Source organism: Arachis duranensis, unplaced genomic scaffold (assembly GCF_000817695.3).
Source record: "Arachis duranensis cultivar V14167 unplaced genomic scaffold, aradu.V14167.gnm2.J7QH unplaced_Scaffold_354584, whole genome shotgun sequence".
Taxonomy (NCBI): Eukaryota; Viridiplantae; Streptophyta; class Magnoliopsida; order Fabales; family Fabaceae; genus Arachis; species Arachis duranensis.
Genome location: NW_026264910.1, coordinates 1,159,237 through 1,181,421, shown reverse-complemented (window position 1 = coordinate 1,181,421; position 22,185 = coordinate 1,159,237). Strand labels below are relative to the sequence as shown.

General features: G+C 36.9%; 1 non-coding gene across 1 annotated transcript; it reads left to right on the top strand.

The window, feature by feature from the left end:
• The first annotated feature begins 11,510 nt into the window (after positions 1–11,510).
• Positions 11,511–11,614, top strand: LOC127744431 (small nucleolar RNA R71). The gene has a single exon (XR_008005420.1). It is a non-coding gene; the product is annotated as a small nucleolar RNA R71 (small nucleolar RNA).
• The last annotated feature ends 10,571 nt before the right edge of the window (positions 11,615–22,185 follow it).

Sequence of the window (22,185 nt, the reverse complement as noted above, 5' to 3'; positions counted from 1 at the left end):
ATTAGAACAATGGCTATGGGGCTAAGATGGATCATGAATTTCTTATACAATGAAATGTTAGTAGCACATGTGTTTTAAGCAAGCAAAATGAAAGATAACAATCAAGGCACCAGAGACAAAGACATTTTGATTGCAAACATAAGAAGGTGAGCACAATACATTGCAAAAAGATAAGTGGCACACCAAACTTAGTGTGACACTTTCACTTGAAATTAATGCAAGTATCTAGTAAGCATTGGAACCAAATTTTGTTGCATAGCAACACCAAACTTAGAATGCAACCATATGTCAATTTATTTGAACTAAAACTAAACAAAAGAAACTATTATTTGTTAAATACAATCACCAAATGGAGAGTCTGTCATGAATAAGGATGTCTTGGTGATGTATTGACAAAAACAGTTAATAAGCAAACTAAATGAATGCATTTAAAAACAGAAAAATGACTAAAGCAAATAGAATGAGAAAGTGTCAAATTAAAAGAGAAAAATAAAACTGCAGAGGCATTATGATTATGCAGACAAGTAGTGTTGCTTGAATGATTTGCATAGAAAATAAGTGGCACTCCAAACTTAGAATCTTAGTGTGTCACTTTCATTTTTGATTTGATGCAATCATCCAAAAAGATTGAAAATAATTTGTTGCAAGGCAACACCACACTTAAAATGTAATCATATGCCAATTTATTGAAATTTGAACAAAGCATGGAGAAGAAATGTACCTACTGTCTACCTGTTCTTCACTTTCTTCCTCTTCTTCCAAATTGTTAAGAGGAATGACCTCAAAGGGGGACAAGATTCAGCTAGTGTCCCTTGTCTTGGCCTCTTCTCAGTAAGCTTCCTTTTGCAAATAGCTTGATTGATCTTGCTTGCTGGATCAGGGACATGATTGGTGCTCTTGTTAGTTGCCTTCACTTCTTTGAATTCAAGAGTTGGTTGCTGTGTGATTATTGGAGTTTTGTCTTCATCAAGAGTTCCTTGCAATGGTGGTTCAATGAGCTTTTCCTTCATGTGCCTCTCTGTTTCCCTCGTAATCTTAAGTGGCTTCTGTGAATATGCAAGTTCAGGTTCAGATGCCTCCTCCACCTTATTTTTCATTGAAATTTTTCTTGACACAGAGGCTTCCTCATCTTGCCGTTCCACTTTCTTTGTTGCACTCAACAATTGAGCTAACTGCACTTCCATGTTTGTGAAGAAGTTTTCTAGTTTTTTCTCGTGTTTCTTTGTCTTCTCCTCAAATCCTTTGAGCATGGACTCAATCCTTGAGAGTCTTTGGCTCTTGGAAATTTGTGTTGGTTGTGAGTCTTGGGATGGATTTTGTGTTGAGGCATAGCTAATTGATGAAGAATTTTCAAATGTAGAACTAGAAGGTCAGGTTGGACACTCTCTCATGTGACTTGACTGCTCAGAATTTGTAGTTTCTTGGTGATACTCCCAGCCACCATTAGAATCATGACTTGCATCATTTTGTGGTGGAGAAAAATATCCCATCTGATTTTCTTGCTCATCTTGTGGTTCTGAAGCATTTCTCCATGGATTGGAGTGCTCAGAATTTGTTGATTCTTGGTGATACTCCCAGCCACCATTAGAGATTGGTGATGGTGGGTGATATCCCATAAAATTTTGTTTGACCATAAGATGAGTTGAACTCCATTTATATTTTGTAAAATGCAACATTAATGAAAATTGAAATTCATGTCTCAGATGAGATTTGCTTAGTGAGGCAAAAACACAAACACCTTAGTTTCAATTTAAAATAGAGAACAAAAACAAAGAAAATGCTTGATCTAGACTTCTCACCCACTTAATCATTGTTGATCTAATCAATCCCCGGTAACGGCGCCAAAAACTTGATGGGTGGAAAATGATCCAACACAAAACTCACCGGCAAGTGTACCGGGTCGCATCAAGTAGTAATAACTCACAAGAGTGAAGTTGATCCCATAAGGATTGATGGATCAAGCAACTTTAGTGGGTGATTAGTTTAGTCAAGCTAACATTGGTGAGTGAGAATTGTTGCAGCAGAACATAAATAGCAGTAAACTTAAATCACAAAATGTAAATAGGCAGGAAGCTTAAAGAGCAAGCAATGTAAATTGCAGAAACTTAAATGACAAGAAATGTAAATTGCAGTAAATATAAAGGGGAATGGGAGCAAGGAAATTTAAATAAAAGAAGTAGATCAAAGATTAGAAAACTTGCAGAGAATTAAACTTGTAGAAAAAGTAAATCAGATCAAGAACAGAAATGTAAAATGAAGAACAAGTGCAGAAGAATTAAATTGCTTGAAAGTAAATTGAAATCCAATGGAACAGACGATTAAATTAAGGATTAATGTAAACTGAAGTGTGTAATTTGCAGAAGAAAGAAAGATGAAATCAGTAAGGAAACTCAGATTCAATGCAGAAAAAGAACAAAGAGATTTCAGATCAAGTGAAACAGAATTCCTTCAATTCTTGATCCAAAATTCAAACAGAAAGGAAAATTAAAAGAGAGAGCTCTCTACTACTCCTCCTAATGCTCCCTAGTGGAGTTAGCCTCCCTATGAAAATGAGAATGATGCCTTTATATAGGCTTTTTACAAAATAAAATGAAATTGAAATGAAAAACAAATTAAATGAAAATCCTAATTCTAGCTTGTTCTTGGGACTTTTAGTGATGATAATGGGCTTAGGTTGCTTTGGATTTGAGGAGAAATGGGTTTGGTTGGCCTTGATTCAATTTGGTGAGGAATTGAATTTAAATGGAATTTTGGTTGAATTTTGGCCCATGAGTGTTTGCTCCCAGTAGAGTGCTTTGCTCTTGTGTGGAGTGGAGCATTGAGGCTTGTCTTTGGCCTCTTTGTTGCGTGCCAAGGTTGGGTAGCAATCAGGATAGCGCTCCGCTCTTGTGGAGAGCGCAACATCATGCTTCCTTGGTGAAGTACCCGTGTTCAAGCCTTGGGGGTTGCATTCTTGCCCAATTTCCTTGCATTTTGTTTGGGAGAGAGCACAACAATGCTCTTTAAGAGAGCACTGTGCTCTCCTTGAGAGCGCTACTTTGCTTTGGAGTAAGGCTCCAGCTTCAAACCTTGGTGGAAGCATTGGCCGATTTTTTTACTTGTTTTTGGCCCTTAAATATTCCTTTCACTCGTGCCTCAATTTCATGCTAAATATGGATTGTCATATATCGTTGGAAAGCTCTGAATGTCAGGTTTCCAATGCAACTAAAAGCACATCAATCGAACATCTGTAGCTCAAGTTATAGCCTTTTAAAAAAGGCATGTTCATGCTGTAAGCACCCCAAATTTAACTTAGCGAAAAGATGTCCAGCTAGAGCCATTCTGAAAACATTTCTGTGGGACATTTTCGTAGCATCATTCTGTACTTCCCCCAGGCATCATAAAGAGACTCGCTCTCTTCTTGCTTGAAACCTTGTATGTCTAGTCTTAGCTAAGTTAGCTTCCTTAGGGGGAAGTATTGGTTCAAAAACTTGTCCACCAGCTTATTCCATGTTTTCAAGATTGGTTTTAGTTAAGTATCCTGCCACCTTTTTGCTTGTCCTTTTACAACAAATGGAAAGAGCAGCAGCCTATAGACATCGTGGTCTACTCCTTTGGCTTGTACTGTGTAAGAAATCCGTAGAAAGTCTGCAACGAATTCCGTGGGCTCCTCTTGTGGATGTTCCTGGAATTGGCAGTTTTACTCCACTAAAGTGACGAGCTGTGGGTTGAGCTCAAAGTTTGTTGCTCGAATAGGGGGTATACAACTACTTCTTTCATAGAAGTCAGGAGTGACGGCTGTATAAGACCTTAAGGTTCTTCTTGGTTGCATGCTCTCAAGTGGTTCCATAATGAATTTTTTTTGCTCCCGCTTACACAAACGAGAAGCAAAGCAAGAAAATGTGGGGACCTCTTTGTCACAGTATAGAGAGCTCTCAATGGAATGTCCTAAAGAGATATGAAATAAATTAAAGTGATATTGCTAATAATAAAGACAAAAAATTCAAAATAGAACTACCAGAATCAATCTAAATATTCTAGTTTTTTAGACTTAAAAAGGGAAGGAGTTTCAAAATATTTTTGAAATTTGAAAAGGAAACAAGCTAAAGGTACACCAAACTTAGAACGTTTGAAATCAAACTAATACAAATTTCAAAAAAGTGGAGAGAGAAAAACACCATAGGACACCAAACTTTGAAATTTTGAAATCAGTCAATAGAAAAATATTTAAAAGATTTCAAACACTGATGATTGGATTTTTGACGGTCTAGAATTTCACAATTGAAGTCTCATTGCAAGTATAGTTTCTAAACCAACAATAATCCTTTCATACAAAAATTTGTTTGTCACTAAAACAAACCCCTAAAATCTATAAACCGAAGTATTTAACCATCGGGTCGTTCTCCCTAAAAATTACATTAAAGTGTCTTGTTATTGGTTATGAGGTATATTTTGGGGTTTTGAGATGAGAGACAAGAAATATAAATGGCAAAGAAAATAAAATAACAACTAACAAAGCTCTTGGCAAGATATGAGAACTAGAAGTCCTATCCTAGTTATCCTCCTCAATTCTGACCACAAATTGTTTATTGCTACCACTTAGTTAACCTCTAACCATGGAGGAAAGTCAAGTGGATGAATCAATTTGATTCCTCAAGTCCTAGCCAACTCCCAAGGGAAAGACTAGCTTTAGAGGCATTCAAATCAATTAGCAACTTCTAATTATCAATCAACAAAGGAATTAGATAACTCAAGAGTCACTAATTACTCTACCTAGGCCAAGGGGAACAAAATCTACACTAAAATCCAACCAAGCATTTTGTCAAACACTTAGAAGGCATGAAAGAAAAGCATAGTAAATTGACAACAACAATGAAATCTAACAACAACTATTGCAAATAATTTATAACAACAATCAAAAGAAACATAATTATTATGAATTACCTCAAATTGAATTGAAAGAAAATAGAAGGAACAAGAGTAGCTCTACAACAAAATATAGAAGCAATATAAAGGAAATTACAACAAAAGAATAGAGGAAGATGAATGTAACAACAAGAATTGAGAATCAAAAGTAGAAGAAAGCATGAATCTAAATTTAGATCTAAGAAATAAACCTAATCCTAATCCTAATTCTAGAGAGAAGTGAGAGCTTCTCTCTCTAAAACTAACTCTAAACTAATCCTAATGAGTGTGAATGATGGAATCCCCCTTTGCTCTTCAATCCTTGGCCCTTTTAAAGCACCTTGGCGCCAAAGTTGGTTACAAACTGGGCCCCACAGCTCCTGAGAATTCTCTGGGAGCGAATTCACTTAAAAATCAAGTATGAGCATCGACGCGTACACGCACAGCACATGTACACGTCCATGGGCCATTTCGTAGAGTGCGGGTAAGCGCCTGGTGCGCGCGCGCGTCCATGGGCGAGTTCAATTCTTTGGCTTTTCACGATCTTCTCCACTTTGTATGCTTTCCTTTCACTCCTTTGATCCTTCCCTAGCCCTTTTCAACCTGAAATCACTTAACAAACAAATCAAGGCATCTAGTGGAATCAAGAGTGAATTAAAATTAACTAATTTAAAGTCTAGAAATCATGTGTTCATACTTAAGAACAAATTGGGAGACAATCATGAAACCAAGATATTTCATTGAATAAATGTGGGTAAAAGGTCATAAAATCCCTTAAATGAAGCATAAGATAAACCCTACAAATGGGGTTTATTAAACACAAAGAAAAAAAAATAAAAGGTAGAACCAGATAGAGATCAAAAGTTCAAGAAAGCAAAATAAGAAAAGTTTTTCGAAAATCAAGAAGAAAGAAAAATAATTAACCAAAACCACTAAGAAACACCAAACTTTAAATTTTGCAAAAAAGAGAAAACTAAGGTCACACAATGATTTCTCAATTGTCATGTTACCTATGGTGCAAGGGATATGAAAACTACCAGGATCCTTTCTCTTCATGGAGAGAGTCCTCTGGATGATGGCACTACATTCCTTTGTCATCACCATAGTTTGTCCACCATCCGAGGACCTTTTTCTTTGACAACAGTTCTTTCATGAACTTGGCATACAATGGCATCTGCTTCAGGATTTCTGATGCATGAAAACTTGTATCGCTACGAATTTCCCTTCGGCAAGTATACCGAATTGTCGTCAAGTAAAAACTCACAATAAAGTGAGGTCGAATCACACAGGGATTGATTGATTGAGAAACTTTAATTAGAGGAGTGTTCTAGTTGAGCTAAGCAAGAATTGGGTTGAGAATTGCAGGAAATTAAATGACGGAAAAAGTAAATAACAAGAAATGTAAATTGCTGAAAGTAAATAGTAGAAATTAAATTGCAGAAAATTGGATGGGAATGGGTGTAATGAACATGAAAGTAAATAGAAGAAACTAAAGAAAATGGGTAAGATCAGAAGTGGGGAAGTGGTGCACGAAATTGTGATCATAAATAATGGCACCAAAAACTTGGTAGCGCTCTCAAACGTGAATCACACTTAGTCACAACTCCGCACAACTAACCAGCAAGTGCATTAGGTCATCCAAGTAATAAACCTTACATGAGTCAGGGTCGATCCCATATAGATTGTTGGTATGAAGCAAGCTATGGTCATCTCGTAAATCTCAGTCAGGCAGATAATAAATGGTGATAGAGTTTTCGAATAATAATAATAAATAAACTGAAAGTAAAGATAGAAATACTTATGTAGATCATCGATGGAAATTTCAGATTGGTGTATGAAGATGCTGTGCTCCTTCTGAATCTCTGCTTTCCTACTACCTTCATCCAATCCTTCTTACTCGTTTCCATGGCAAGCTGTATGTAAGGTATCACCGTTGTCAATGGCTACATCCCATCCTCTCAGTGAAAAAGGTCCAAATGCTGTCACGGCACAGCTAATCATCTGTCGGTTCTCGATCATGTCGGAATAAAATCCTTTGATTCTTTTACGTTTGTCATCACGCCCAACAATCGCAAGTTTGAAGCTCGTCACAGTCATCCAATCCCTGAGTCCTACTCAAAATACCACAGACAAGGTTTAGACTTTCTGGATTCTCATGAATGCTGCCATCAATCTAGCTTATACCACGAAGATTCTGATTAAGGAATCCAAGAGATATGCGCCCGGTCTAAGGTAGAACGGAAGTAGTTGTCAGTCACGCGTTCATAGGTGAGAATGATGATGAGTGTCACAGATAATCACATTCATCATGTTGAAGTGCAACGAATATCTTGGAATAAGAATAAGCAGAATTGAATAGAAAATAGTAGTAATTGCATTAAAATTCAAGGTACAGCAGAGCTCCACACCCTTAATCTATGGTGTGTAGAAACTCCACCATTGAAAATACATAAGTGATGAAGGTCCAGGCATGACTGAATGGCCAGCCCCCAAAATGTGATAGGAATTCGAATAATAGGGAGAAGGACCAGATATGTGGTCAAAAGACGACTAATACACTAGTAAAAAGTTCTATTTATACTAAACTAGCTACTAGGGTTTACAAAAGTAAGTAATTGATGCAGAAATTCACTTCCGGGGCCCACTTGGTGTGTGCTTGAACTGAGCCTGAACTTTACACGTGCAGAGGCTTCTTTTAGAGTTGAACGCCAAGTTGTAACGTGTTTTTGGCGTTCAACTCTGGTTCGTGACGTGTTTCTGGCGTTTGACTCCAGAATGCAATATGGAACTGGTGTTGAGCGCCAGTTTACGTCGTCTAATCGCAAATAAAGTATGGACTATTATATATTTTTGGAAAGCTCTGGATGTCTGCTTTCCAACACTATTGAGAGCGCGCCATTTGGAATTCTGTAGCTCCGGAAAATCCATTTTGAGTGCAGGGATGTCAGAATCCAACAACATTAGCAGTCCTTTGTCAGCCTTTTATCAGAGTTTTGCTCAGGTCCCTCAATTTCAGCCAGAAATTATCTGAAATCACAGAAAAACACACAAACTCATAGTAAAGTCCAGAAATGTGAACTTAGCATAAAAACTAATGAAAACATCCCTAAAAGTAGCTGGATCCTACTAAAAACTACCAAAAAATAATGCCAAAAAGCGTATAAATTATCCGCTCATCACAACACCAAACTTAAATTGTTGCTTGTCCCTAAGCAACTGAAAATCAAATAGGATAAAAAGAAGAGAATATACTATAAATTCCAAAATATCAATGAATATTAGTCCTAATTAGATGAGCGGGACTTGTAGCTTTTTGCCTCTGAACAGTTTTGGCATCTCACTTTTTCCTTTGAAGTTTAGAATGATTGGAATCTATAGGAACTTAGAATTTCAGATAGTGTTATTGATTCTCCTAGTTAAGTATGTTGATTCTTGAACAAAGCTACTTTTATGAGTCTTGGCCGTGGCCCTAAGCACTTTGTTTTCCAGTATTACCACCAGATACATAAATGCCACAGACACATAGCTGGGTGAATCTTTTCAGATTGTGACTCAACTTTGCTAAAGTCCCCAGTTAGAGGTATCTAGGGTTCTTAAGCACACTCTTTTTGCTTTGGATCACGACTTTAACCACTCAGTCTCAAGCTTTTCACTTGGACTTGCATGCCACAAGCACATGGTTAGGGACAGCTTTGATTTAGACGCTTAGGCCTGGATTTATTTCCTTGGGCCCTCCTATCCATTGATGCTCAAAGCCTTGGATCCTTTTTACCCTTGCCTTTTGGTTTTAAGGGCTATTGGCTTTTTTTGCTTGCTTTTTCTTTTTTCTTTCTATTTTTTTCGCCAATTTTTTTTCTCAAGCTTTTGCTTTTTCACTGCGTTTTCTTGCTTCAAGAATCAATTTCATGATTTTTTAGATTATCAATAGCATTTCTCTTTGTTCATCATTCTTTCAAGAGCCAACAATTTTAACATTCATAAACAACAAGATAAAAAATATGCATTGTTCAAGCATTCATTCAGAAAACAAAAAGTATTGTCACCATATCAATATAATTAAACTAAATTCAAGGATAAATTTGAAACTCATGTACTTCTTGTTCTTTTGTATTAAAAACATGTTTCATTTAAGAAAGGTGAAGGATTCATGGAATTATTCATAGCCTTAAGACATAGTTACTAAATACTAATGATCATGTAATAAAGACACAAACATAGACACACATATAGCATAAAATAAAAAAACAAAGATAAGAACAAGGAAGTTGAGGAATGAGTCCACCTTAGTGAGGGTGGCGCCTTTTTGAAGGATCAATGGTGCTTTTTGGGCTCCTTTATGTATCTTCCTTGCATTTGTTGCTTGATCCCTAGTGATTTTGGTGCTCCTATCCTTAGTTGCTCCTAATAATTATGTAGAGGAAGATGTATCCCCTGAGGTATCTCAGGGATCTCTTGATTTGTAGTCAAATGCTTTACTACTGAGCTATGGATTCTTCAGATGAATCTCTCTATCTCCCAGGACTCAGAGGTGGAAAAAATTTCTTTTGTCTTCCCTTTTCTCTCTTTTTTTTTTTTGAGGTTTCTGTGGCCTTAGGTGTCATCAATGGTTATGAAAAAACAAAAAAGCTATGCTTTTACCACACCAAACTTAGAATGTTGCTCGCCCTCGAGCAAAGAAGAAAGAATGGAGAGAGAAGAATATATGGAGGAGAGGGAGAGATGTGTATGTTTCGGCCATATGGGTGGGATTGGGTGGGGAAAAGATGGATGGATGTGAGTGGTGAAGAGGTGATGGAGAAGAGAGATTGAGGTGATTGGTGAAGAAGAGAGAATGTGAGTTGAGGTAGGTGGGGATCCTGTGGGGTCCACAGATCCTGAGATGATCCTGTGGGATTCACGGATCCTAAGGTGTCAAAGATTTACATCCCTGCACCAATGAAGTGTGTAAAAGGCCCTCTGCATGCAATCCTGGCGTTTAACACCAGATTGATGCTTGTTTCTGGCGTTAAATGCCAGCTCTAAGCTTATTCTGGGCGTTCAACGCCCATCTGCAACATGTTTCTGGCGTTGAACGCCAGCTTTCCTCAGTGTGCAATCCTGGCGTTTAAATGCTAGATTGCTGCATGTTTCTGGCATTCAACGCCAGATCCATGCTCTGTTCTGGCGTTGAACGCCAGCCAGATGCTCCTTACTGGCGTTTAAACGCCAGTAAGTCCTTCCTCCAGGGTGTGTTTTTTCTTCTGCTATTTTTGATTCTGTTTTTAATTTTAGTATTTATTTTGTGACTCCACATGATCATGAACCTAATAAAACATAAAAGAACAATAAAAATAAAAATAAAAAATAGATAAATAAAAATTGGGTTGCCTCCCAATAAGCGCTTCTTTAATGTCAATAGCTTGACAGTGGGCTCTCATGGAGCCACACAGGTGATCAGGTGAATGTTGTAGACTCCCAACACCAAACTTAGAGTTTGGATATGGGGTTTTAACACCAAACATAGAGTTTGGTTGTGGCCTCCCAACACCAAACTTAGAGTTTGGCTGTGGGGGCTCTGTTTGACTCTGCATTGAGATAAGCTATTCATGCTTCCTCTCATTACCAAATAACTTGGCATTTAGCTTTATGATGACTTCTAGATATTGAGCAACTTGCTCTTTAGTTACATCTTCGTCCTCTTCAGAGGAAGAATATTTCTCAGAGCTCATGAATGGTAAAAGGAGGTTCAATGGAATCTCTATGGTCTCTAGGTGAGCCTCAGATTCCTTAGGTTCCTAAGTTTGGAACTCCTTTTTGTTCAGAGGACATCCCAGGAGGTCTTCCTGACTGGGATTCACGTCCTTCCCCTCCCTTGTGCATTCGGCCATATTGATTATGTCAATGGCCTTGCACTCTGATCCTCTTCTGCATTGCTTGGGAGAATACTAGAAGGAGTTTGAGTGACTTTCTTACTCACCTGGCCCACTTGTGCCTCCAAATTTCTGATGGAGGACCTTGTCTCACTCATGAAACTTAAAGTGGCCTTAGGCAGATCAGAGACTAAATTTGCTAAGTTAGAGGTACTCTACTCAGAATTCTCTGTCTGTTGCTAAGAAGATGATGGATAAGGCTTGATATTGCTGAGCCTATTTCTTCCACCATTATTAAAGCCTTGTTGAGGCTTTTGTTGATCCTTCCATGAGAAATTTGGATGATTTCTCCATGATGAGTTATAGGTGTTTCCATAAGGTTCACCCATATAATTTACCTCTGCTATTGCAGGGTTCTCAGGATCATAAGCTTCTTCTTCAGAAGATGCCTCTTTATTCCTATTGGATGCATTTTGCCATCCATTCAGACTTTGAGAAATCATGTTGACTTGCTGAGTCAACATTTTGTTCTGAGCCAATATGGCATTCAGAGCATCAATTTCAAGAACTCCCTTCCTTTGAGGCATCCCATTATTCATGAAATTCCTCTCAGAAGTGTACATGAACTGGTTATTTGCAATCATGTCAATAAGTTCTTGAGCCTCTGCAGGTGTTTTCTTTAGGTGAATGAATCCACCTACAGAATGGTCTAGTGACATCTTAGAGAACTTAGATAGACCATAATAGAATATATCTATCATAGTCCATTCTGAAAACATGTCAGAAGGACATCTTTTGGTCATCTGCTTGTATCTTTCCCAAGCTTCATAGAGGGATTCACCATCTTTTTGTTTGAAGGTCTGAACATCCACTCTAAGCTTGCTCAGCTTTTGAGGAGGAAAGAACTTAGCCAAGAAAACCGTGACCAGCTTATCCCAATAGTCCAGGCTATCTTTAGGTTGAGAGTCCAACCATGCTCTATCTCTGTCTCTTACAACAAAAGGAAAAAGCATGAGCCTGTAGACTTCAGGATCTACTCCATTAGTCTTAACAGTCTCACAGATCTGCAAGAAATCAGTTAAGAACTGGTAGGGATCTTTTGATGGAAGTCCATGAAACTTGCAGTTCTGTTGTATTAGAGCAACTAATTGAGGTTTCAGCTCAAAATTGTTTGCTCCTATAGTAGGAATTGAGATGCTTCTTCCATCAAACTTGGACGTAGGTGTGGTGTAATCACCAAGCATCCTTCTTGCATTATTGTTGTTGGGTTCGGCTGCCATCTACTTTTCTTGTTCGAAAATTTCAGCAAGGTTGTCTTTGGATTGTTGTAATTTAGCTTCTCTTAGTTCCCTCTTCAGAGTCCTTTCAGGTTATAGATCAGCTTCAACAAGAATGCCTTTTTCCTTGTTCCTGCTCATACGAAAAAGAAGAGAATAGAAAAAGAAGAGGAATCCTCTATGTCACGGTAAAGAGGTTCCTTATTGTTAGTAGAAGAAGAAAGGGAATAAGAGTGAAGAAGAATGAATAATCCAAACACAAAGGTGAGGATAGAGGCAGTGATTTGAGATGAAGAGAGGTGAATAGAGGTGTTAGTAAATGAATAAATAAATAGAATAAGATGAGAGAGGGAGAAATTTTCGAAAATAATTTTTGAAAAGGAGTTAATGATTTTCAAGAATTAAGATAAGAAATAAAATTAAAATTAAAATTTAAAACAATTAATTAATTAAGAAAATTTTGAAAAAGAGGGAAGTGATTTTCGAAAATTAGAGAGGAAAAAGTAGTTAGTTGGTTTTGAAAAAGATAAGAAACAAACAAAAAGTTAGTTAGTTAATTGAAACAAATTTGAAAATCAAATTTGAAAAGATAAGAAGATAAGAAGATATTTTGAAATCAAATATTTGAAAAAGATAAAATTTAGAAAAAGATATGATATAAAAGATATGATAAAAAGATATGATTAAAAAGATTTAAGTTTTAAAATTAAAATTGATTGCTTGACTAACAAGAAACTAAAAGATATGATTCTAGAATTCAAAGATTGAACCTTTCTTAACAAGAAAGTAACAAACTTCAAATTTTTGAATCAATCATATTACTTGTTAATATAATTTTCAAAAATAAAGATAAAATTAAGAAAAAGATTTTTGAAAAATATATTAAAAAAAATAAATTTTGAAAATTAATAAAAAATGAAAAAGATTTGATTTTTGAAAAAGTTTTGAAAAGATAAGATTTTTAAAATTTGAAAATTTGACTTGACTTACAAGAAACAACTAATTTTAAAAATTTTTGACTAAGTCAACTCAAATTTTCAAAATTTTGAGAGAAAAAAGGAAAAGATATCTTTTTTATTTTTGAATTTTTAATTATGAGAGAGAAAAACATAAAAAATGACTCACAACATGAAAATTATGAATCAAAACACATGATGCATGCAAGAACACTATGAATGTCAAGATGAACACCAAGAACACTTTGAAGATCATGATAAACATCAAGAACATATTTTTGAAAAATTTTGATGCAAAAAAAAATATGCAAGACACCAAACTTAGAAATATTTAATGCTTAGACACTACGAATGCAAAAATGCACATGAAAAACAACAAAAGACACAAAACAAGAAAATTTAGAGATCAAACAAGAAAACTTACCGAGAACAACTTGAATATCATGAAGAACACTATGAATGCATGAATTTTCGAAAAAGGCAAGAATAATATGAATATGCAATTAACACCAAACTTAAAAGTTGACTCAAGACTCAACCAAGAAACACAAAATATTTTTTATTTTTATCATTTTATAATTTTTTTGTATTTTATTTTATTTTTTTCGAAAAAACATATAGGAAAAAGAAAATAAGAAATTCAAAATTTTTAAAAAGAATTCCAGGAATCTTTCAATGTTTAGCCTAAAGCTCCAATCCAAGGGTTGGACATGGCTTAATAGCCAGCCAGCTTTAGGATGGAATTACATGCATTGTGGTGATTAGTTGAAGCCTCAGTCCAAAAGAATTTGGATATGGCTTTACAGCCAGCCAGGATTCAACATTCTTAAAAATTCTGAAGCCATAGAATAATTTATTTTCAAAATTTTTTTGAAAATAGGGATAAATTTTTGAAAAATTTTTGAAAAGAAAATTACCTAATCTTAGCAACAAGATGAACCATCAGTTGTCCAAACTCGAACAATTCCCGGCAACGGTGCCAAAAACTTGGTGCACGAAATTGTGATCATCAACAATGGCGCCAAATAATTGGTAGCGCTCTCAAACGTGAATCACACTTAGTCACGACTCCGCACAACTAACCAGCAAGTGCAGTGGGTCGTCCAAGTAATAAACCTTACGTAAGGGTCGATCCCACAGAGATTGTTGGTATGAAGCAAGCTATGGTCATCTCGAAAATCTCAGTGAAGCGGATAATAAATGGTGATAGAGTTTTCGAATAATAATAAAAAATAAACTGAAAGTAAAGACAGAAATACTTATGTAGATCATCGATGGGAATTTCAGATAGGCGTATAAAGATGCTGTGCTCCTTCTGAACCTCTACTTTCCTACTACCTTCATCCAATCCTTCTTACTCCTTTCCATGGCAAGCTGTATGTAGGGCATCACCGTTGTCAATGGCTACATCCCATCCTCTCAGTGAAAAAGGTCCAAATGCTCTGTCACGGCATGGCTAATCATCTGTCGGTTCTCGATCATGTCGGAATAGAATCCCTTGATTCTTTTGCGTTTGTCATCACGCCCAACAACCGCGAGTTTGAAGCTCATCACAGTCATTCAATCCCTGAATCCTACTCAGAATACCACAGACAAGGTTTAGACTTTCTGGATTCTCATGAATGCCGCCATCAATCTAGCTTATACCACGAAGATTCTAATTAAGGAATCCAAGAGATATGCGCCCGGTCTAAGGTAGAACGGAAGTGGTTGTCAGTCACGCGTTCATAGGTGAGAATGATGATGAGTGTCACGGATCATCGCATTCATCATGTTGAAGTGCAACGAATACCTTGGAATAAGAATAAGCAGAATTGAATAGAAAATTGTAGTTATTGCATTAAAACTCGAGATACAGCAGAGCTCCACACCCTTAATCTATGGTGTGTAGAAATTCCACCGTTGAAAATACATAAGTGATGAAGGTCCAGGCATGGCCGAATGCCCAGCCCCCAAAATGTGATAGGAATTCGAATAATAGGGAGAAGGACCAGATATGTGGTCAAAAGATGACTAATACACTAGTAAAAAGTTCTATTTATACTAAACTAGCTACTAGGGTGTACAGAAGTAAGTAATTGATGCAAAAATCCACTTCCGGGGCCCACTTGGTGTGTGCTTGGGCTGAGCTTGAACTTTACACGTGCAGAGGCTTCTTTTGGAGTTGAACGCCAAGTTGTAACAAGTTTCTGGCGTTTGACTCCAGAATGCAGCATGGAACTGGCGTTGAGCGCCAGTTTACATCGTCTAATCACGAATAAAGTATGGACTATTATATATTTCTGGAAAGCTCTGGATGTCTGCTTTCCAACACTGTTGAGAGCACGCATTTGGAGTTCTGTAGCTCCAGAAAATCCATTTCAAGTGCAGGGAGGTCAGAATCCAACAGCATCAGCAGTCCTTTGTCAGCCTTTTATTAGAGTTTTGCTCAAGTCCCTCAATTTCAGCGAGAAATTATCTAAAATCACAGAAAAACACACAAACTCATAGTAAAGTCCAGAAATATGAATTTAGCATAAAAACTAATGAAAATATCCCTAAAAGTAGCTGGATCCTACTAAAAACTACCTAAAAACAATGCCAAAAAGCATATAAATTATCCGCTCATCAGGAAGCTCATTGGGCTCAGGAGATATTACAATCCTCCAGATCAAGTTCATTCCCATCTCTTCCTCAATCGATGCAATCATTGATCTCTTGGAAATCTTAGGTGATTGGATCCCAATTCCTTGGCAATCCAATCTCTCTAAGCTTTCAAAATTGCCCAATTCCTTTATCTAATTTCTCATGGGAAGAGATGAAGTACGGTCACTGATTATACCGCATGCCTTTCTAGATCAAAGTATTGGTAGGATTACATGTCACAATATCCATCCAACCCATAACCCAGTCCAACGTGAAAAAGTCTTTCTAGCATGACTTCCTCATTCTTCTTTCAAGGTTCAGAGGAAATACAAGTATGAACAACTTCTCTTCTGAGATAATTTTTCAATTGGATGAAGATTGAAAGCTTTCTAGCAAATCAAGAGAAAAGAAAGAGGAAGAAGAATGAAAACTATTATTGATCCATTGATTTATAACAGAGCTCCCTAACCCAATGAAGAGGGTTTTAGTTGTTCATAGCTATGGGAAAGGAAATAAAAAATGAAAAGTGCATTGAAGATAAATAAATTACAGAGAAAGTAAAATACAAAGTGTTTACAAATTTGGATCCCCAGATCCCAATCTCCCTTTCTAGTTCAAAACTACCCCTATATATACTACTTCTCTGATTGTCAGTTGAGTCTGCAAGTCTCTGGATGTGGGCCTCTAAGCATAGTTGAAGCAGTTACAATTTCAGTGGGCTTAGCTCAGGTTGCATGAAAGAAGTTGAGTTAGGTATAATTCACTGTAGTTAAGGCGTTAGTGTGGTTAACGCCAAGTATAATTTCTGATTTGCATACTGATAAACCACTATTTTATGGTTTATCTTGTGCTTAATTGAGTGGATTTTATCAATCTTTCATACACTTATTCATACTAATTGCATGAGTTTACATTTTCCTTCCGAATTTCGCGCTATGATTGAAAGCATGCTTCTTTAGTCTTAATTTTGCTATGTTTAATCCTCTCTTATTACCATTTGATGCCTTGATATGTGTGTTAAGTGATTTCAGAGATTACAGGGTAGGAATGGCTTAGAGGATGGAAAGGAAGCATGCAAAAGTTGAAAGAATACAAGAAGTTGAAGAAGTTGCTAAACTGTCCAGCCTGACCTCTTCGTACTTAAACGGTCATAAGTTGAGCTACAAAGGTCCAAATGACGTGGTTCCAGTTGCGTTAGAAAGCTAACATCTCGGGCTTCACAATGATATAATTTGCCATAGCTAACCTAAAGTTAGGTGATGCAGATGCGTGGATGACGCACACGCGTCGCATCTACGAATTTCAATCCACGCAAACGCGTGGACGACGCCTCCGCGTCACTTTGCCGCGACCTGTACGAACCAGATTTCACAACCAGCAATTTCTAGGCTGTTTTTGACCTAGTTTTTGGCCCAGAAGACACATATTAGAGGCTATAAAGTGGGGGAGTCCATCCATTCATAGAGGACACAAAAAACGACAGAGACGACTTATAATTCACTTTTCATAATTTAGATGTAGTTTTTAGAGAGAGAGAGGCTCTCACCTCTCTCTTATGATTTAGGATTAGGATTCCTCTTAAAGGATTTAGGATTTCTTCTTCTCAATTTTCAGGTTCAATATTCGTTTTATTTTCCCAATTTTACTTTTGAACTTTTCCTTAATGGATTTGATTTCTTTTATTAATATTTGAGGTATTTCAGACATATGACTTTTATTTAGTTTCTTATATTCTTGGTTCTAGTTGATTAATTGGTGACTCTTGAGTTATCAAACTCATCATGATTGATAATTGTTGTCTTTGTTGATTGATTTAGATTCCTATAACTCTAGTCTTTCCTTAGGAATTGACTAGGACTTTAGGTGTTAAATTGATTTGTCCACTTGACTTACCTTCATAGTTAGAGGTTGACTGAGTGGGAGCAAAAAAATATAATTCTCATCACCATTGATAAGGATAACTAGGATAGGACTTCCAGTTTTCATACTTCGCCAAGAGTTTTCTTTGCTATTGATTTATTAATTCCTGCAATCTATTTTTCTCATTCAACCTTTCAAAAACCCAAAATTACTGTTTTCCATAACCAATAATAAATCATACTTCCCTGTAATTCCTTGAGAAGACGACCAGAGATTTGAATACTTCGGTTTATAAATTTTATTGGGTTTGTTACTTGTGACAACTAAACATTTGTAAGAAAGGGATTCTTGTCGGTCTAGAAGCTATACTTACAATGGGAATTTATTTGTGAAAATTCTAGATCGCACGAGAATTTCGTTCTTCAAAATGGCACCATTGCCAGGGAATTGTAAACGTGTGCCTTATTATTGGTTATTGTAAATATTTTTCAAAAAAAATATTTCAAATTTTTATTTTAAAATTTTTATCTTATCTTATCTTAAATTTCAAAATTCAAATCTTTTTAAAAAAAATCATATCTTTTTCAAAATCTTATCTTATCTTATTTCAAAATCTTATCTTATATTTTTTTCACAAATCATATCTTTTTTTCAAAATCTTATCTTATCTTTTTTTTTCATAAATTATATCTTTTTTTTCAGAATATCTTCTTTTCATTAGTTTTTATTTCTAATTTTCTCCTACTACTATGAACTTTCACCCCTTTGGCTACAAGTCTGCTTACAACTATGTTGCAGGAAGAGGAAGCTATAACAGGAATATGCATCAAGGTCAAAGCAATGTAGATGGATAGAGCCAAGAGGATCTGATCAACCCTTTAGGCAACAACACCTTCCAAGAAATCATGGACGAAGACCATTCTATAATGCATACCAAGATGATAGATATGGTGGACCCCCTTGTAGTTACCAACAAGCCCCACCATATGCCTATGAACCCCCTCCTCAACATAACTTTGGACCACCATACTCACAAGCCCCTAACCACCATTCACCTCCATATGACCCTAACCCATATCCACACCAATTCCAATCCAATTACTCCCAAGAACCACCACTTCCTTACGCACCATATCCATATCCATCGACCTAAGAATCACAGGCTCGCCTAAAGGAAACAGTAGATCAATTTCATGCAACACTTCATCAACTGGAGCAAGCAATAAATCAATTACCTTCCAGACGTTTGGACACTCAAGGAACCCCCATGGCTTCATGTGGAGAATCTAATGAAGAACGTAGCATGAAAGAGATACTAGAAACTCCAGTGGACAGTAAGGAGATACTAGAAACTCCAGTGGACAGTAAGTTATTTGACAGTTCTCCTGAGGATTCAGATTGCTTGCTACCCGTATGGAATCATCAGGATCCACTTGAAGACGGGTGTAAAAGCAAGGTTTAGGACCCCGGAATTCATTCCAACAGTCATCACTCTTAGGGCTTTGTCACTTGCTTTAACTTGCTTGAAGGCTTTCTGCGCCTAATTTGGGATCCCAGACGCCATTGAAAGCACAAACATTAGTAGGGATTCCTGGATCAGTACAAGCATAAGCCACCATAACAGGGAGCCTACCAAATGTCCAACTTAAGGACTTTAACTAAAAGTGCTAGGTGGGAGACAACCTACCGTGGTATAATCGTTCCATTTTCAATTTTATTTAGTTTTGTTTGAGTTTTGATTGGACCTGGAATCATGCATAACATTCATAATAGCATTTCATTCTGCATACTGCATTATTAAAAAAAAAGAAAAAAATTCGCACGCGACGCGAAAGCGTTGCTGACGCGCTCATGTCATATGTACCTCAAGGAAGAAAAGAGATTTTACAGAGAGTCATGCGAAAGCTTGGCTGGAGGCGTGCTTTTGGCACAAATTGATCCACGCGACCGCATCACTGACACGTCCGCGTCATGTGGGAAAAATGCCTCTCACGTGTCCGCGTTACCCACGCGAACGCGTGGCCCTGTAAATCAATGTAAACCAGTGTATGGCAGCAAGTTATGATGGAGTGGGGCTAGAATCGTGCTAGTAGCACAAGCTCTACCACGTGAACATGTGCCCCACGCGTCCGCGTCGTTTTTCAAAGTATGGCCATTCATGCGATCGTGTCAACCACGTGACCGCGTCACCCAAAAAATTTGGCAAATTGAGTTTCAAACAGAGAGTTACGGGACCGCGAGGCTGCCCTCGTGCTAATGGCACAAATCACTCCACGCGAACGCGTGACCCACGCGTCCGCGTCACTTCATAAATTGCGCCAACCACGCGAATGCGTGACCCACGCGTCCGCGTCACAAGCGGCACACAGCTTATTCAGATCAGCCAAATATCTTATCTTTTCTTCCCCAAATCTAAATTTTTTTCCCTTCTTATTTCTTTCTTCCTCATTTCTTCCTTTCTTTTTCTTCATCTCTCTAACTTCTCATCCCTCTTCACTTCCATTCTATTTCATTTAATTTATTTGCATACTTTCATTCATTGCATTATTTTCATTGGTGTTAGAAATTTATTTGGGTCATTATTTCTATATTTTTCTTGTGGATTATTAAAGGAATTGTTTGACAATATTATATTACTTTTTAAAGGATTGCTTGCGTGTTCAATTTAATACTTTCAATAACTTATTTACCATGCATACTAAGTGTTTGTGAAAAAAACCCGTATGGCATTGTGCATTATTTTATATTCTTCTACTACCCTAATGCCTGTTTTTCATAAAATCCCTTTTATATTTTATTAAATAAAATATAATTGTCAATACAAATAGATTGTTAGTTTAAAAGCGATTATAATCAAGTTGGGCATTTAATGCTTGATCTATGCTACTCATGCCTTTGCCAACATACCAATAAACATATTGCATTTAATTGTCATTACATGCACTTGCTATATTTTCATTGATGAACTTTTCACATGTAGTCCTAATCATGTGTTAACGACATCCTTCTTTACCATGCATCGATTATCACCTATACCATCCTCTTCCTTGTTCAAACCCCTAGCTTTACATGTTACTTTCTTTTTCCCTTTTCAGGATGGCCACCAAGAAAGGTAAAGAGAAAGCTACTCCCAAACCACCGGCAAGGAAAGGAACAAAAAGAGCACTAGCTGCGGAGCCACCCATCTACCTGTACATCTTAGCATGCACCGAGGAAGGTGTAATCTTTAAGTGTGGGGAGGTCGATACCGATCTCCATGGGTTAGTTATTCTCTTCTTAACACCAATGCTTTTATTTTCCTTGTTAATTGTTGCATTTGCATGTTTGTTTGCATATTTATTTGATTTTGTGCATTTAGCTACTACTTGGTTGAAGTAATATTTTCTTTTTCAAGAAATATTTTATAATAGTTCACTAATTTAAATTAAAATTTTTTGCATTTAGCTACTAAGTGGGTTTAGCATAGGCTCAAAGTTGGTTAACAATTCCTCCTCACGCGTACGCGTGGGTGACGCGTGAGCGTGGCTTACAAATATCTTCTCACGTGTACGCATGGATGACGCGTGTGTGTGGCCTTCAATTCTCCAAATGCTCATTTCTTCATGAATTTTCCACTTTGCATGCTTTTCTTTTTACTTCTTCCATCCAATACTTGCCTTATGAACCTGAAATCGCTCAACAAACACATCAAGGCATTGAATGGAATTAACATGAGTAAAACATAGCAAATTAAAGGCCTAAAAAATATGCTTTCACACGTAAGCACAAATTTAGGGAGAATTACAAAATCATGCTATTTCATTGAATAAATATGGGAAAAGTTGATAAAATCTACTAAATTAAGCACAACATAAATGGTGCAGAAAATTGTGATCTCTAATAATGGCATTCAACTTGGTATGTGCGTTTATAACTCAACACTTTCTTCACAACCTCACACAACTAACCAGCAAGTTGATGAGCGGATAATTTATACGCTTTTTGGCATTGTTTTTAGGTAGTTTTTAGTAAGTTCAAGCTACTTTTAGGGATGTTTTCATTAGTTTTTATGTTAAATTCACATTTCTGGACTTTACTATGAGTTTGTGTTTTTTTCTGTGATTTCAGGTAATTTCTGGCTGAAATCGAGGAACTTGAGCAAAACTCTGAAAAAGGCTGACAAAAGGACTGCTGATGCTGTTGGAATCTGACCACCCTGTACTCGAAATAGATTTTCTGGAGCTACAAAACTCCAAAAGGTGCGCTCTCAACGGCGATGGAAAGTAGACATCCAGAGCTTTCCAGCAATATATAGAAGTTCATACTTTATTCGGAAATTGACTACGTAACCTGGCGTTGAACGCCTAGTACATGCTGCTGTCTGGAGTTCAACGCCAGAAACACGTCATGATCCGGAGTTGAACGCCCAAAACACGTTATAAGTTGGAGTTCAACTCTAAGAAAAGCCTCAGCTCGTGGATAGATCAAGCTCAGCCCAAGCATACACCAAGTGGGCCCCGGAAGTGGATTTATACATCAATTACTTACTCATGTAAACCCTAGTAGCTAGTCTAGTATAAATAGGATAAGTTACTATTGTATTAGACATCTTTTGACAGTTTAATCTTTTGACTTTGTAGTCTTTGGCCATTCGGTCTTTTGATCATTCAGGGGGCTGGCCATTCGGCCATGCCTGAACCTTTCACTTATGTATTTTCAACAGTGGAGTTTCTGCACACCATAGATTAAGGGTGT